The 16847-nt window shown below is 40.3% G+C and overlaps 1 non-coding gene across 1 annotated transcript; it reads right to left on the bottom strand.

The window, feature by feature from the left end:
- Nucleotides 1–8547: 8547 nt before the first annotated feature.
- Nucleotides 8548–8655, bottom strand: LOC112768126 (small nucleolar RNA R71). Its single transcript, XR_003185565.1, has one exon. It is a non-coding gene; the product is annotated as a small nucleolar RNA R71 (small nucleolar RNA).
- Nucleotides 8656–16847: the final 8192 nt, after the last annotated feature.

Here is a 16847-nt window from a genome sequence, read left to right on the forward strand (position 1 = left end):
TACAACTACATGGAAAGATTCAACAAAACATGCCTAGACATACAAAGCTTGCCAACAGAGGCTACCGTCATGGGCCTCATCAACGGCCTACGAGAGGGACCCTTCAGCCAATCTATATCAAAGAAATTCCCCACATCTCTAGACGAGGTGCAAGAACGGGCAGAGAAGTACATCAACATGGAAGAAAATTCCCAACTTGGAGAAGCCTCGAAATCCGGTTTCACCTACCGAGATAAAGAATCCAAGAAGAAGGAAGATCGAACAGGCGAAAAAATCAAAAAGTATCATAATTACACCCCTCTTCGGGTGTCCCTTGTGGATATTTACAAATAATTCTGTAACACAGAAAAGATACCCCCAGCTCGACCACTCAAAGGCAAAAGAGGAGGAGGAAATTGGAACGAATACTGTGAATATCATCGGGTCCGAGGGCATTCCACCAACGAATGCTTCGACTTAAAAAACATCATAGAAAAATTAGTAAGAGAAGGAAAACTAAATTGGTATTTGGCCACCCGAGATGATGAGCAAAGAAAAAGACAAAGAGATGAAGATGTCGGACGAGCTGAGCGATCACCTCGTACGCCAGAAAGACATGTCCATATGATACATGGAGGATTCACAGGAGGTGGAATCTCCAAGTCATCCCGCAAAAGATGCCTCAAAGAAGTATATCATGTTGAAGGAAAGAAGGAAGCACCCGACATCCCTGCGATCACGTTCACCAAAGAAGACGCATCCGGTATCATCTCAGGACACGACGATCCCATGGTCATCACCATCATACTAGCAAACGCCAATCTCCACCGTACATTAATAGACCAAGGGAGTTCTGCCGACATCTTATTCAAAATAGCCTTCGACAAGCTCAGCTTAGAAGAAAAGGAGCTTAGAGCATACCCCAACAGCCTGTTCGGACTGGGAGATACCCTAGTACAACCACTGGGATACGTGTCACTACATAAAACTTTCAGAAAAGGGAACCAATCCAGAACACTCAAGATAGACTACATTGTGGTCGACGTGAGTTCAGCCTACAATGCCCTAATAGGTCGGACAACACTAAATCAACTCGGCGCAATAGTCTCGACTCCACATCTATGCATGAAATTCCCAACCACAGAGGGGATAGCCACAATAAAAGCAGATCAAAAGATGGCACGCCGCTGTTATAACGAAAGTCTAAACCTCAGAGGCAGAGGAGAAGAGTTCCATACAATTGAGCTTGGTGGAGTCCAGAGACGAGAAGAACTCCGTCCACAGCCCGAAGGTGAAATAGAGAAAGTTCAAATCGGAGACACCTCGGACAAAACGACTAATATTGTCATGATCCTGAAAGGAGATGGAAAGGAATTACTAATACAGTTCTTGCGAGATAATGTCGATCTCTTTGCATGGAAAGCTGCAGACATGCCAGGCATAGACCCCAAGCTAATGTGTCACAAATTGGCGGTCTATCCAGGATCTCGGCCGGTACAGCAGAGACGAAGAAAACTTGGGCCAGAGCGATCCCAAGCTATGGAAGAACAGGTACAAGCACTACTGGAGGCAGGATTCATAAGAGAAGTCAAGTACCCACTATGGATAGCTAACGTCGTCTTGGTGAAAAAATCAAATGGGAAGTGGCGAATGTGCACCGACTACACCGACCTCAACAAAGCCTGCCCAAAAGATCCTTATCCACTCCCAAGTATCGACGCTCTGGTAGATGCTTCCTCCGGATATAGATACCTCTCGTTTATGGATGCATATTCCGGATACAACCAGATCCCCATGTATCCCTCAGATCAAGAAAAGACCTCGTTTTTGATGCCAAAAGCAAATTACTGCTACATTGTGATGCCTTTCGGTCTCAAGAATACGGGAGCTACTTATCAAAGGCTAATGAATAAAGTTTTCTCAGATCACATAGGAAAAATCATGGAAGTCTATGTGGACGACATGTTGATAAAGACACAGAGCGAAGAGACATTATTGTCCGACCTGGTTCAAGTGTTCGACACTATAAAGAAGCACGACATGCGACTCAATCCCGCAAAATGCACCTTTGCAGTAGAAGCGGGCAAATTCTTAGGTTTCATGCTCACACAAAGAGGAATTGAAGCAAACCCAGACAAATGCCAGGCCATACTCAACATGAAGAGCCCAACTTGTGTCAGAGAGGTACAACAACTCAACGGGAGATTGGCAGCCTTATTCAGATTCTTAGCGGGATCAGCGATAAGATCTCTCCCCTTCTACGCCACTTTAAGGAAAGGAAAAAATTTTGAATGGACAAAGGAATGCGAGCAAGCCTTCTAGGATTTCAAAAACTTCCTAGGACAACCACCTATTCTAACTCGACCACGAAAGGAAGAACCACTCACATTGTACCTTGCGGTAGGAAGTCGGGCAGTAGCCTCAGCACTGGTTCGGGAGAACGACAAAGGGCAACAACATGTATACTTCATTAGTAAAGCGCTGCAGGGATCCGAGCTAAATTACCAAAAAAAAGAAAAGTTTGCTTACACTTTCATACTGACATCTCAACGACTTCACCCGTACTTCCAGGCTCACACCATTAAGGTTCGAACCGACCAGCCCATAAAAGGGATATTGCAGAAAATGGATCTAGCAGGCAGAATTTTACAATGGGCAGTCGAGTTGTCTGAGTTCGACCTCCAATATGAAGCTCGGACAGCTATCAAATCACAGTACTTGGCCGACTTCATTGCGGAATTCACAGATACCCTGCAAACCCCACAGAATGGAATCTCTACGTGGACGGTTCCTCGAATAAGACTGGAAGCGGCACAGATGTGATAATAGAAAGCAACCAAGGAACCCAAGTTGAGCTTTCCCTCAAATTTGGGTTCCCGGCCTCAAACAACCAGGCGGAATATGAGGCATTACTAGCTAGTTTGAAGCTGGCTAAGGAGGTTGGAGCTCAAAAACTCAATATCTTCAGCGATTCACAAGTAATCACCTCACAAATAACTGGGAGCTACCAAGCCAAATATCCCACCATGAAAAAGTATTTGGATAAAACCAAGGAACAGCTCGGACAGCTCGGGGAACAAAATGCCCGAGCTGACGCACTCTCGAAGTTTTAGAGGTAGTACACAGCGGCATTTGTGGTAATCATCTCGGAGCACAAGCTCTCACTAAAAAGGTACTCCGGGTGGGATTTTACTGGCAAACTCTACAAAAAGAGGCTACATAGTTTGTAAAGACATGTCCCCCATGCCAGAAATATGCCAAATTCCACATTGCCCCGCCCGAAGAACTCATCAGTGTAACTTCACCTTGGCCATTCGCAAAATGGGGACTCGACCTTCTCGGACCCTTTCCTCAGGGATCGGGACAAGTCAAATTCATCAGAGTTGGGATATACTATTTTACAAAGTGGATCGAGGCAGAGCCCCTAGCCAACGCCACTGCTCAAAGAAGCCGGAAATTCTTATATAGAAATATTGTCACAAGGTTCGGAGTCCCGCACTCCATCACCACAGACAAATGGCACTCAATTCACAGATGCAGGTTTCAAAAAACTAGCTGCCGACTTGAACATAAAACACCAGTTCACCTCCGTCGAACATCCTCAAGCCAATGGACAGGACGAAGCTGCCAACAAAGTCATATTGGCTGGACTGAAGCAGAGACTGTAAGAAGCAAAGGGATCTTGGGCCGAAGAACTCCCACAAGTCCTATAGGCATATCGAACAACACCACATTCTACCACAAACAAATCACCATTTCGATTAGCGTACGGAGTGGAAGCAATGATCCCAGTAGAGGTCGAGGAAGGGTCCCCTAGAGTGGTCCACTACAATGAACAAGCCAACTTTCAACTTCAAAGAGAAGAGCTCGACTTACTTCCAGAAGTCCAAGAAAGAGCTCGGATCAGGGAAGAAGCGCTAAAACGCCGAATGGCTTCAAGATATAATCAAAGGGTAGTGCCAAGAAGTTTTTCTGAGAATGATCTCATCCTAATCCGAAAATGATATTGGAACAACTCGACCTGGAGAAGGAAAGCTGGCAGCAAACTGGAAAGGACCCTACCGAGTTACAAAAGTACTTGGAAAGGGCTACTACAGACTGTCCGAACTCGATGGACGAGAGCTTCCCAGATCATGGCACGCATGCAACCTAAGAAGGTACTATAGCTAGAAGATCTCGTCATAGGGTGCACTCTATTTCCTGAAAAGGTTTTTTAATGAGGCACCAAGTTGAGATCCAGAAATTATTCGACTGAAAGGGATGAAAAACTCCCGCATGTATATATTTGCATTTCCTTTTGAATAAAATATATTTTAGATATTCTACAAATTCTCAAGACGCATTAATCTGAAGCATTCATCGCCCGATTATAAAGCAACAGATCGGAAGAAAGTGAAAAACAGATTCACTACACGATCACGATGGAAGATCAATAAAGATGAAAACGCGATTCATCTAAAGGTCGACCAAATAAAGACATAAACCACCTTCTACAAATCGGCAAAGATGAACACATAATAATGTAAGAAGTTATCAAAAGTGATCCAAAAAAGAACCTGATGAGGTCTTATGGATTGCTAAATAATAACTTAAAGACTGGCCGACGTTAAGAAGTCGAACCAAGTCAACCCAAGTGATGAGCGGATAATTTATACGCTTTTTGGCATTGTTTTTACATAGTTTTTAGTATAATTTAGTTAGTTTTTAGTATATTTTTATTAGTTTTAAATAAAAATCACATTTCTAGACTTTACTATGAGTTTTTGTGTTTTTCTGTGATTTCAGGTATTTTCTGGCTGAAATTGAGGGACTTGAGCAAAAATCAGATTTAGAGGTTGAAAAAGGACTGCAGATGCTGTTGGATTCTGACCTCCCTGCACTCAAAGTAGATTTTCTGGAGCAACAGAACTTTAAATGGTGCGCTCTCAATTGCGTTGGAAAGTAAACATCCAGGGCTTTCCAGAAATATATAATAGTCTATACTTTGCCCGATTTTAGATGATGCAAACTGGCGTTCAACGCCAGTTCCATGCTGCATTCTGGAGTTAAACGCCAGAAACAGGTTGCAAAGTGGAGTTAAACACCAGAAACAGGTTACAAACTGGCATTCAACTCCAAGAGAAGCCTCTACACGTTTAAAGCTCAATGCTCAGCCCAAGCACACACCAAGTGGGTCCCAGAAGTGGATTTCTGCATCATTTACTCATTTCTGTAAACCCTAGTAACTAGTTTAGTATAAATAGGACTTTTTACTATTGTATTTACATCTTTGGATTATCTTTTGATCCTTTGATCACGTTTAGGGGGCTGGCCATTTGGCCATGCCTGGACCCTCATCACTTATGTATTTTCAACGGTAGAGTTTCTACACTCCATAGATTAAGGTGTGGAGTTCTGCTGTTCCTCATGAATTAATACAAAGTACTACTGTTTTTCTATTCAATTCAAGCTTATTCCGCTTCTAAGATATCCATTCACACCCAAGAACATGATGGATGTGATGATTATGTGACGCTTATCATCATTCTCACTTATGAACGCGTGCCTGACAAACACTTCCGTTCTACATGCAAACAAGCTAGAATGAATATCTCTTAGATATCTAATACAGGGGACCGAGTCCGAGATATTAGAGTCTTCGTGGTATAAGTTAGAACCCATGGATGGCCATTCTTGAGATTCGGAAAGTCTAAACCTTGTCTGTGGTATTTCGAGTAGGATCTGGGAAGGGATGGCTGTGACGAGCTTCAAACTCGCGAGTGCTGGGCGTAGTGACAGATGCAAAGGGATAGTAAATCCTATTCCAGTATGATCGAGAATCGACAAATGCGCATTGGACCATTTTCATAGAGAGGATGGGATGTAGCCATTGACAACGGTGATGCCCTACATAAAGCTTGCCATGGAAAGGAGTAGGAATGGTTGGATGAAGACAGCAGGAAAGTAGAGGTTCAGAGGAACGAAAGTATCTCTATACGCTTATCTAAAACTCTCACCAATGAATTACATAAGTATCTCTATCCTATTTTAATTATCTTTTAGTACACTATAATCTCTTAATACATTTGAATCCGCCTGACTGAGATTTACAAGGTGACCATAGCTTGCTTCAAGCCGACAATCTCCGTGGGATCGACTCTTACTCACGTAAGGTTTATTACTTGGACGACCCAGTGCACTTGCTGGTCAGTTGTGCGAAGTTGTGACAAAGAATTAATATTATGAACGTGCGTATAAAGTTTTCAGCGCCGTTACCAAGGAATGGAACCGTCACGATTTCTGCGCACCATGTTTTTGGCACCGTTGCCGGGGATTGTTCGAGTTTGGACAACTGACGGTTCATCTTGTTGCTCAGATTAGGTAATTTTATTTTAATTTTAAGTTTTTATTTTTATTCTTTTTATTTTCGAAAAAATTTTCAAAAAAAAAAAAATTATAAATAAATTATTCTATGTTCTTCAGAATTTTTGAGAATGAATTCTAGTGTTTCATGAAGCATGTTGAAGCCTGGCTGGCTGTTAAGCCATGTCTAATTCTTGGACTGGAGCTTTAGACTAACAATGCAAAATTCTTGGAATTCTTATTAAAAATTTTTGAAATCCTTATTTTCTTTTTAAAAATAATTTTTGAAAAATTACCAAAATTTTTTTTTAATAAAATCATAAAACCAAAAAAAATTTTTCGTGTTTCTTGTTTGAGTCTTGTGTCAATTTTTAAGTTTGGTATCAATTGCATGCTTTTATAATTTTCTTGCATTTTTCGAAAACTCATGCATATGTTCTTCATGATCTTCAAGTTGTTCTTGGTAAGTCTTCTTGTTTGATCTTTAAAATTTCTTGTTTTGTGTCTTTTCTTGTTTTCCATATGCATTTTTAATTTGTTAGTGTCTCAACTTTAAAAATTTTTAAGTTTGGTGTCTTGCATGTTTTTCTTTTCTTAAAAATTTTCAAAAATAAGTTCTTGATGTTCATCATGATCTTCAAAGTGTTCTTGGTGTTCATCTTGACATTCATAGTGTTCTTGCATGCATTATGTGTTTTAATCCAGAATTTTCATGCATTGAGTCTTTTTGATGTTTTTCTTTTTCTACATTAAAAATTCAAAAATAAAAAAAATATCTTTCCCTTATTTCACTCATAATTTTTGAAAATTTGATTTGATTTAGTCAAAAGTTTTAAAAATTTAGTTGCTTCTTATGAGTCAAATTTCAATTTAAAAATTCTATCTTTTTCAAATCTTTTTCAAAAATTAAATCTTTTTCATTTTTCTTTCATAATTTTCGAAAACTTTTAAAATCAATTTCCAAAATCTTTTTTCTTATTTTTATTTCATATTTTCAAAATTAATACTAACCATTAATGTGATTGATTCAAAAAGTTTTTAAGTTTGTTACTTGCCTAGTAAGAAAGGTTCAATCTTTAAATTTTAAATCATATCTTTTAGTTTCTTGTTAGTCAAGTAATCAACTTTAATTTTCAAAATCAAATCTTTTTAGATTTCTTTTTCAAATCTTTTTCAAATTAAGTTTCAATCATATCTTTTTCAAAATCAATTTCAAAATCTTTTCTAACTTTTTTTCTAACTTCCTATCTTTTCAAAATTAATTTTCAAATCTTTTTCAAACCAATCCTATCTTTTTGTTTCAATCATATCTTTTTCAAAATTACCTAACTAACTCTCTATCTCTAATTTTCGAAAATCACCTTCCTCTTTTTCAAAATTCCTTTTTAATTAATTAACTGTTTTAAATTTTATTTTTCTTTTTAATTTTCGAATTTTAATTTTAATTTTAATTAAAAACAAAAATATTTTTCTTTTCTTTTTATTTAATTTTCGAAATTCTCTCCCCCTCATCTCTTTCTAATTATTTCATTTATTTACTAACACTCCTCTTCATCTCAAAATTCGAACCCTCCCTTCCTCTTAGTGTTCGAATTTCTCTTCTTCTATTCTTCTATTCTTATACTCACATACAGGAATCTCTATACTGTGACATAGAGGATTCCATATCTTCTTTTCTGTTTTCTTCTTTTTCATATGAGCAGGAACAAGGATAAGAACATTCTTGTTGAAGCTGATCCTGAACCTGAAAGGACTCTGAAGAGGAAGCTAAGGGAAGCCAAAGCACAACTCTCTGGAGAAAATCTGACAGAAACTTTCGAAAAAGAAGGAGACATGGCCGAAAATAATAACAATGCAAGGAAGATGCTTGGTGATTTTACTGCACCAAATTTCAATTTACATGGAAGAAGCATCTCAATTCCTGCCATTGGAGCAAACAACTTTGAGCTTAAACCTTAATTAGTTTCTCTGATGCAACAGAACTGCAAGTTTCATGGACTTCCATCAGAGGATCCTCTTCAGTTCTTAAATGAATTCTTGCAGATATGTGATACTGTTAAGACCAATGGGGTTGATCCTGAGGTCTACAGGCTTATGCTTTTCCCGTTTGCTGTAAGAGACAGAGCTAGAGTATGGTTGGACTCTCAACCTAAAGATAGCCTGAACTCTTGGGATAAGCTGGTCAAGGCTTTCTTAGCCAAGTTCTTTCCTCCTCAAAAGCTTAGTAAGCTTAGAGTGGATGTCCAAACCTTCAGACAGAAGGAAGGTGAATCCCTCTATGAATCTTGGGAGAGATGTAAAGAACTGACCAAAAAGTGTCCTTCTGACATGCTTTCAGAATGGACCATCCTAGATATATTCTATGATGGTCTGTCTGAGCTATCAAAGATGTCATTGGACCATTCTGCAGGTGGATCTATTCACCTAAAGAAAACGCCTGCAGAAGCTCAAGAACTCATTGACATGGTTGCAAATAACCAGTTCGTGTATACTTCTGAAAGGAATCCTGTGAGTAATGGGACGCCTCAGAGGAAGGGAGTTCTTGAGATTGATACTTTGAATGCCATATTGGCTCAGAACAAAATATTGACTCAGCAAGTCAATATAATTTCTCAAAATCTGAATGGATTGAAGGAATCATCCAACAGTACTATAGAGGCATCTTCTGAAGAAGAAGCTTATGATCCTGAGAACTCTGCAATAGCAGAGGTGAATTACATGGGTGAACCCTATGGAAACACCTATAATCCCTCATGGAGAAATCATCCAAATTTCTCATGGAAGGATCAACAAAAGCCTCAACAAGGCCTTAATAATGGTGGAAGAAACAGATTTAACAATAGTAAACCTTTTCCATCATCCACTCAGCAACAGATAGAGAACTCTGAGCAGAATCTATCTAGCTTCGCAAATATAGCCTCTGATCTATCTAAGGCCACTTTGAGTTTCATGAATGAAACAAGGTCCTCCATTAGAAATTTGGAGGCACAAGTGGGCCAGCTGAGTAAAAGAGTCACTGAAATCCCTCCTAGTACTCTCCCAAGCAATACAGAAGAGAATCCAAAGAGAGAGTGCAAGGCCATAGATTTAACCATCATGGCCGAACCTACAAGGGAGGGAGAGGACGTGAATCCCAGTGAGGAAGACCTCCTGGGACGTCCAGTGATCAATAAGGAGTTTCCCTTTGAGGAACTAAAGGAATCTGAGACTCATCTAGAGACCATAGAGATTCCATTAAACCTCCTTATGCCATTCATGAGCTCTGATGAGTATTCTTCTTCTGAAGAGAATGAAGATGTTACTGAAGAGCAAGTTGCCAAGTACCTTGGTGCAATCATGAAGCTGAATGCCAAATTATTTGGTAATGAGATTTGGGAAGATGAACCTCCCTTGCTCATCAATGAACTGAGTGATCTGGATCAACTGACATTGCCTCAGAAGAAACAGGATCCTGGAAAGTTCTTAATAGCTTGTACCATAGGCACTATGACCTTTGAGAAAGATCTATGTGACCTTGGGTCAGGGATAAACCTCATGCCACTATCTGTGATGGAGAAACTGGGAATCCTTGAGGTACAGGCTGCCAATTTCTCATTAGAGATGGCAGACAAATCCATGAAAATGGCTTATAGACAAGTAGAGGACGTGCTAGTAAAGGTTGAAGGCCTTTACATCCCTGCTGATTTCATAATCCTAGACACTGGGAAGGATGAGGATGAATCCATCATCCTTGGAAGACCCTTCCTAGCCACAGTAAGAGCTGTGCTTGATGTGGACAGAGGAGAATTGATCCTTCAACTGAATGAGGACAATCTTGTATTTAAAACTCAAGGATCTCCTTCTGTAACCATGGAGAGGAAGCATGAAAAGCTTCTCTCACTATAGAGTCAACCAAAGCCTCCAAAGTCAAACTCTAAGTTTGGTGTTGGGAGGCCACAACCAAACTCTAAGTTTAGTGTTGAACCCCCATATCCAAACTCTAAGTTTGGTGTTGGGAAGTTCCAACCTTGCTCTGATTATCTGTGAGGCTCCATGAGAGCTCACTGTCAAGCTATTGACATTAAAGAAGCGCTTGTTGGGAGGCAACCCAATATTATTTAATCATATCTATTTTATTTTCTCTTTGTTATTTCATGTTTTATTAGGTTAATGATCATGTGAAGTCACAAAAACTACTGAAAAATAAAAAACAAAATGAAAAAACAGCATTAAAAACAGCACACCCTGGAAGAGGAGCATACTGGCGTTAAACGCCAGTAAAGAGCATCTGGCTGGCGTTTAACGCCAGAATAGAGCATGAAACTGGCGTTAAATGCCAGAAAGAAGAAGCAGTCTGGCATCTAAACGCCAGGATTGCACCCAGAGGAAAGCTGGCGTTAAACACCAGAAACAAGCATGGAAGTGGCGTTAAATGCCAGAATTGCACAATAAGGGCGTTTTACACGCCTAATTGAGGCAGGAATGTTAAGTCCTTGGCCCCACTTGATCTGTGGGCCCCACAGGATCTCCTCAGGATCTGTGGACCCCACAGGATCCCCACCTAACCCTATTCTCTCCTCTTCACACCTTTTCACAACTCTCTTCCCCAAATGCCCTTCACCAATCACTTCAATCACTCTTTCCCATCACCCTCTCACCACTCACATCCATCTTCTCTTCCCCATAAACCCCACCTACCTTCAAATTCAAAATATTTTCCCTCTCAAACCCAACCCTAATGGACGAAACTTAAACCCCTCCCCTCTCCTATATAAACCCCTCATTCCTTCTTCATTTTCACACAACACAACCCTATCTTGACCCCTTGTCTGAAACCACCTCTCTCTCCCTCTCCTCCATTTCTCTTCTTCTTCTCTTTCTTTATTTCTTCCTTTGCTCGGGGACGAGCAAATATTTTAAGTTTGGTGTGGTAAAAGCATAGCTTTTTTGTTTTTCCATAACCATTTATGGCACCGAAGGCCAGAGAAACCTCTAGAAAGAGGAAAGGGAAGGCAATTTCTTCCACCTCTGAGCCATGGGAGATGGAGAGATTCATCTCAAAGGTCCATCAAGACCACTTCTATGAAGTTGTGGCCAAGAAGAAAGTGATACCTGAGGTTCCTTTCAAGCTCAAGAAGAATGAGTATCCAGAGATCCGACTTGAGATCCAAAAAAAAGGTTGGGAAGTTCTCACCAACCCCATTCAACAAGTCGGGATCCTAATGGTTCAAGAGTTCTATGCAAACGCATGGATCACTAGGAACCATGATCAAAGTGTGAACTCGAATCCAAAGCATTGGCTTACCATGGTTCGGGGGAAATACTTAGATTTCAGTCCGGAAAATGTAAGGTTGGCGTTCAACTTGCCAATGATGGAAGAGAATGCACGCCCCTACACAAGAAGGGTCAACTTTGATCAAAGGTTGGACCAAGTCCTCATAGACATATGTGAGGAAGGAGCTCAATGGAAAATTAACTCAAGAGGCAAGCTGGTTCAACTAAGAAGGTATGACCTCAAACCAGTGGCTAGGGGATGGCTAGAGTTCATTCAACGTTCAATTATTCCTACTAGTAACCGGTCTGAAGTTACTATAGACCGGGCCATCATGATCCATAGTATCATGATTGGCGAGGAGGTGGAAGTTCATGAGATTATACCTCAAGAACTCTAGAAGGTGGCTGACAAGTCCTCCACTTGGGCAAGGTTAGCCTTTCTTCACCTCATTTGCCACCTCTGCAATTCGGCTAGAATTGACATAGAGGGAGACATCCTCATTGAAGAGGATAAGCCCATCACTAAGAAAAGGATGGAGCAAACAAGAGATCATGGACCTCAACATGAACATGAGGAAATTCCTCACCATGAAATCCCTGAGATGCCTCAAGGGATGCACTTCCCTCCACAAAATTATTGGGAGCAAATCAACACCTTCCTAGGAGAATTTAGTTCCAACATGGGACAATTAAGGGTGGAGCACCAAGAGCACTCCATCATCCTCCATGAAATTAGAGAAGATCAAAGAGCTATGAGGGAAGAGCAACAAAGGCAAGGAAGAGACATAAAGGAGCTCAAAAGCACCATTTGTTCTTCAAAAAGAGGAAGATGCCACCCTCACTAAGGTGGACTCATTCCTTAATCTCCTTGTCTATTTATTTTCTGTTTTTCGATTTTTGAGCTTTATGTTTATTTATATTTGTGTCTTATTACATGATCATTAGTGTCTAAGTGTCTATGCCTTAATGTTATGAATATGAATCCATCACCTCTCTTAAATGAAAACTGTTCTAAAAACAAAAGAACAAGAAGTACATGGTTTCGAATTCATCCTTGAAACTAGTTTAATTATTTTGCTGTGGTGGCAACACTTTTTGTTTTCTGAATGAATGCTTGAACAGTGCATATGTCTTTTGAAGTTGATGTTTATGAATGTTAAATATGTTGGCCCTTGAAGAATAAGGAAAAAGGAGACATGTTATTTGATAATCTGAAAAATCATAAAAATGATTCTTGAAGCAAGAAAAAGCAGTGAATACAAAAGCTTGCAGAAAAAAATAGCGAAAAAAAAAGAAAAAAGAAAAAGAAAAAGCAAGCAGAAAAAGCCAATAGCCATTAAAACCAAAAGGCAAGGGTAATAAAAAGGATCCAAGGCTTTGAGCATCAGTGGATAGGAGGGCCTAAAGGAATAAAATCCTAGCCTAAGCGGCTAAACCAAGCTGTCCATAACCATGTGCTTGTGGCGTGAAGGTGTCAAGTGAAAACTTGAGACTGAGCGGTTAAAGTCAAGGTCCAAATCAAAAACAGAGTGTGCTTAAGAACCCTGGACACCTCTAATTGGGGACTTTAGTAAAGCTGAGTCACAATCTGAAAAGGTTCACCTAGTTATGTGTCTGTGGCATTTATGTATCCGGTGGTAATACTGGAAAACAAAGTGCTTAGGGCCACGGCCAAGACTCATAAAGTAGCTGTGTTCAAGAATCAACATACTGAACTAGGAAAATCAATAACACTATCTAAATTCTAAGTTCCTATAGATGCCAATCATTCTGAACCTCAATGGATAAAGCGAGATGCCAAAACTATTCAAGAGGCAAAAAGCTACAAGTCCCGCTCATCTGATTGGAGCTAAGTTTCATTGATATTTTAGAATTTAGAGTATATTCTCTTCTTTTTATCCTATTTGATTTTCAGTTGCTTGGGGACAAGCAACAATTTAAGTTTGGTGTTGTGATGAGCGGATAATTTATACGCTTTTTGGCATTGTTTTTACATAGTTTTCAGTATAATTTAGTTAGTTTTTAGTATATTTTTATTAGTTTTAAATAAAAATCACATTTCTGGACTTTACTATGAGTTTGTGTGTTTTTCTATGATTTTAGGTATTTTCTGGCTGAAATTGAGGGACTTGAGCAAAAATCAGATTCAGAGGTTGAAGAAGGACTGCAGATGCTGTTGGATTTTGACCTCTCTGTACTCAAAGTAGATTTTCTGGAGCTACAGAACTCCAAATGGCGCTCTCTCAATTGCGTTGAAAATTAGACATCCAGGGCTTTCCAGTAATATATAATAGTCCATCCTTTGCCCGAGTTTAGATGACGCAAACTGGCGTTCAACGCCAGTTCCATGCTGCATTCTGGAGTTAAACGCCAGAAACAGGTTGCAAAGTGGAGTTAAACGCCAGAAACAGGTTACAAATTGGCGTTCAACTCCAAGAGAAGCCTCTACATGTGTAAAGCTCAATGCTCAGCCCAAGCACACACTAAGTAGGCCCCAGAAGTGGATTTCTGCATCATTTACTCATTTCTGTAAACCCTAGTAACTAGTTTAGTATAAATAGGACTTTTTACTATTGTATTTACATCTTTGGATTATCTTTTGATCATTTGATCATGTTTAGAGGGCTGGCCATTCGGCCATGCCTGGACCTTCATCACTTATGTATTTTCAACGGTAGAGTTTTTACACTCCATAGATTAAGGTGTGGAGCTCTGCTGTTCCTCATGAATTAATACAAAGTACTACTGTTTTTCTATTCAATTCAAGCTTATTCCGCTTCTAAGATATCCATTCGCACCCAAGAACATGATGGATGTGATGATTATGTGACGCTCATCATCATTCTCACTTATGAACGCGTGCCTGACAAACACTTCCGTTCTACATGCAAACAAGCTAGAATGAATATCTCTTAGATATCTAATACAGGGGACCGAGTCTGAGATATTAGAGTCTTCGTGGTATAAGTTAGAACCCATGGATGGCCATTCTTGAGATCCGAAAAGTCTAAACCTTGTCTGTGGTATTTCGAGTAGGATCTGGGAAGGGATGGCTGTGACGAGCTTCAAACTCGCGAGTGCTGGTCGTAGTGACAGACGCAAAAGGATAGTAAATCCTATTCCAGTATGATCGAGAACCGACAGATGATTAGCCATGCAGTGACAGCGCATTAGACCATTTTCACAGAGAGGATGGGATGTAGCCATTGACAACGGTGATGCCCTACATAAAGCTTGCCATGGAAAGGAGTAGGAATGATTGGATGAAGACAGCAGGAAAGCAGAGGTTCAGAGGAACAAAAGCATCTCTATACGCTTATCTGAAACTCTCACCAATGAATTACATAAGTATCTCTATCCTATTTTAATTATCTTTTAGTACACTATAATCTCTTAATACATTTGAATCTGCCTGACTGAGATTTACAAGGTGACCATAGCTTGCTTCAAGCCGACAATCTCCGTCGGATTGACCCTTACTCACGTAAGGTTTATTACTTGGACGACCCAGTGCACTTGCTGGTCAGTTATGCGAAGTTGTGACAAAGAATTAAGATTATGAACGTGCGTATAAAGTTTTCAGTGCCGTTACCAAGGAATGGAACCGTCACGATTTCTGCGCACCACCAAGTTATCAGCAAATCCCTGGAAAGAGGTCTAGCCAACACTATAAAAGTGGAATTGCTATAACTTAGAAGAGATCGACCTAACGAAGTCGGTCTCCTACAAACAAGTTATAAAAGTAATCCCTGAAAGAGACCTGACAAAGGTCCAAGAAAGAGGATTACAAAAATAACTTAAAAGAGATCGACCTAACGAAGTCGGTCTCCTACAAACAAGTTATAAAAGTAATCCCTGAAAGAGACCTGACAAAGGTCCAAGAAAGAGAATTACAAAAATTACTTAGAAGAGATCGACCTAACGAAGTCGGTCCCCTACAAACAAGTTATAAAAGTAATCCCTGAAAGAGACCTGACAAAGGTCCAAGAAAGAGGATTACAAAAATAACTTAGAAGAGATCGACCTAACGAAGTCGGTCCCCTACAAGCAAGTAATCCCTGAAAGAGACCTGACAAAGGTCCAAGAAAGAGGATTACAAAAATAACTTAGAAGAGATCGACCTAACGAAGTCGGTCCCCTACAAACAAGTAATCCCTAAAAGAGACCTGACAAAGGTCCAAGAAAGAGGATTACAAAATAACTTAGAAGAGATCGACCTAACAAAGTCGGTCCCCTACAAACAAGTTATAAAAGTAATCCCTGAAAGAGACCTGACAAAGGTCCAAAAAAGAGGGTTACAAAAATAACTTGGAAAAAGACGACATAAAGAAGTCGACCTCCTACAAAAAGAGTTATAAAGTAGTCTCTGAAAAAGACTTAACAAAAGGTCTAAGACAGAGAACTGCAAAAGTAACTGGAAAAAGGACCAACGCAAAGAAATCGGCTATGGATCGATAGAGATACAAGCAAGAAGCAAGAAAACCAAGAAACAAGTTGGAACCACCCCTTCACGACCACAAAGGATCCAGCCCAATTCAAAGAGGCCGAAGGCTCCGACATTTTCAAAAAATGCTAAGACAAACAAGCATGATATGAAATACAATATTATAAAGCTTCGGGGTCAGGATCAAAAGCATAAAAGCTACTTGTTGTTTTTTCAAGATAGAAGTTGCTAAACAAGCAACCAAAAGGAATATCAACAGTCAGCAAAATATTCAAACTACAAATAAAGAGTTTCAAAGCCCACAAGCCAGGCCAACTACACAAATATCCAAAGAAAAATCAGCAAAGATCGGGAGCCTTCCCGGCAGCACCAGTACGGGGAGAAGGAGGCCGAGTCTGAATGGGGACAGCATCCGCGGTTCCATCATCCCGGTTCAGAATCCGACAATCCGGGTCAGACACAACTGGACGAACTGAAGAGGTTGACACTTTGGCAGAAGACACAGGGGGAGGTTCAACATCATCATCATCCTGGTCATCAGGGACAATCTTACCATCCCTCACAACATTATCCAGGCTGAAAAGAGTAAGGTCGGCCTCGGGAGTAATAATCCAAACCTGCTCTCTCAAGCTCTCATAGGTAGCAGTTTCGCTGCCAACAAGATGACCTTGGAGCTCGGAGTAATCAGCTCGCGCATTGTCCAACTCCTCCCTCAGGCGCACCACCTCCCGATAAGATGTCACATAACTGTCCTTATGCCTCAATGCCGTGTCCTCGGCCAACCGCACAGAAGCTGCCAGAGCAAGGGAACTCGCCTTTTCGTTCTCCA

The sequence above is a fragment of the Arachis hypogaea genome, chromosome 17 (genome assembly GCF_003086295.3).
Source record: "Arachis hypogaea cultivar Tifrunner chromosome 17, arahy.Tifrunner.gnm2.J5K5, whole genome shotgun sequence".
Taxonomy (NCBI): Eukaryota; Viridiplantae; Streptophyta; class Magnoliopsida; order Fabales; family Fabaceae; genus Arachis; species Arachis hypogaea.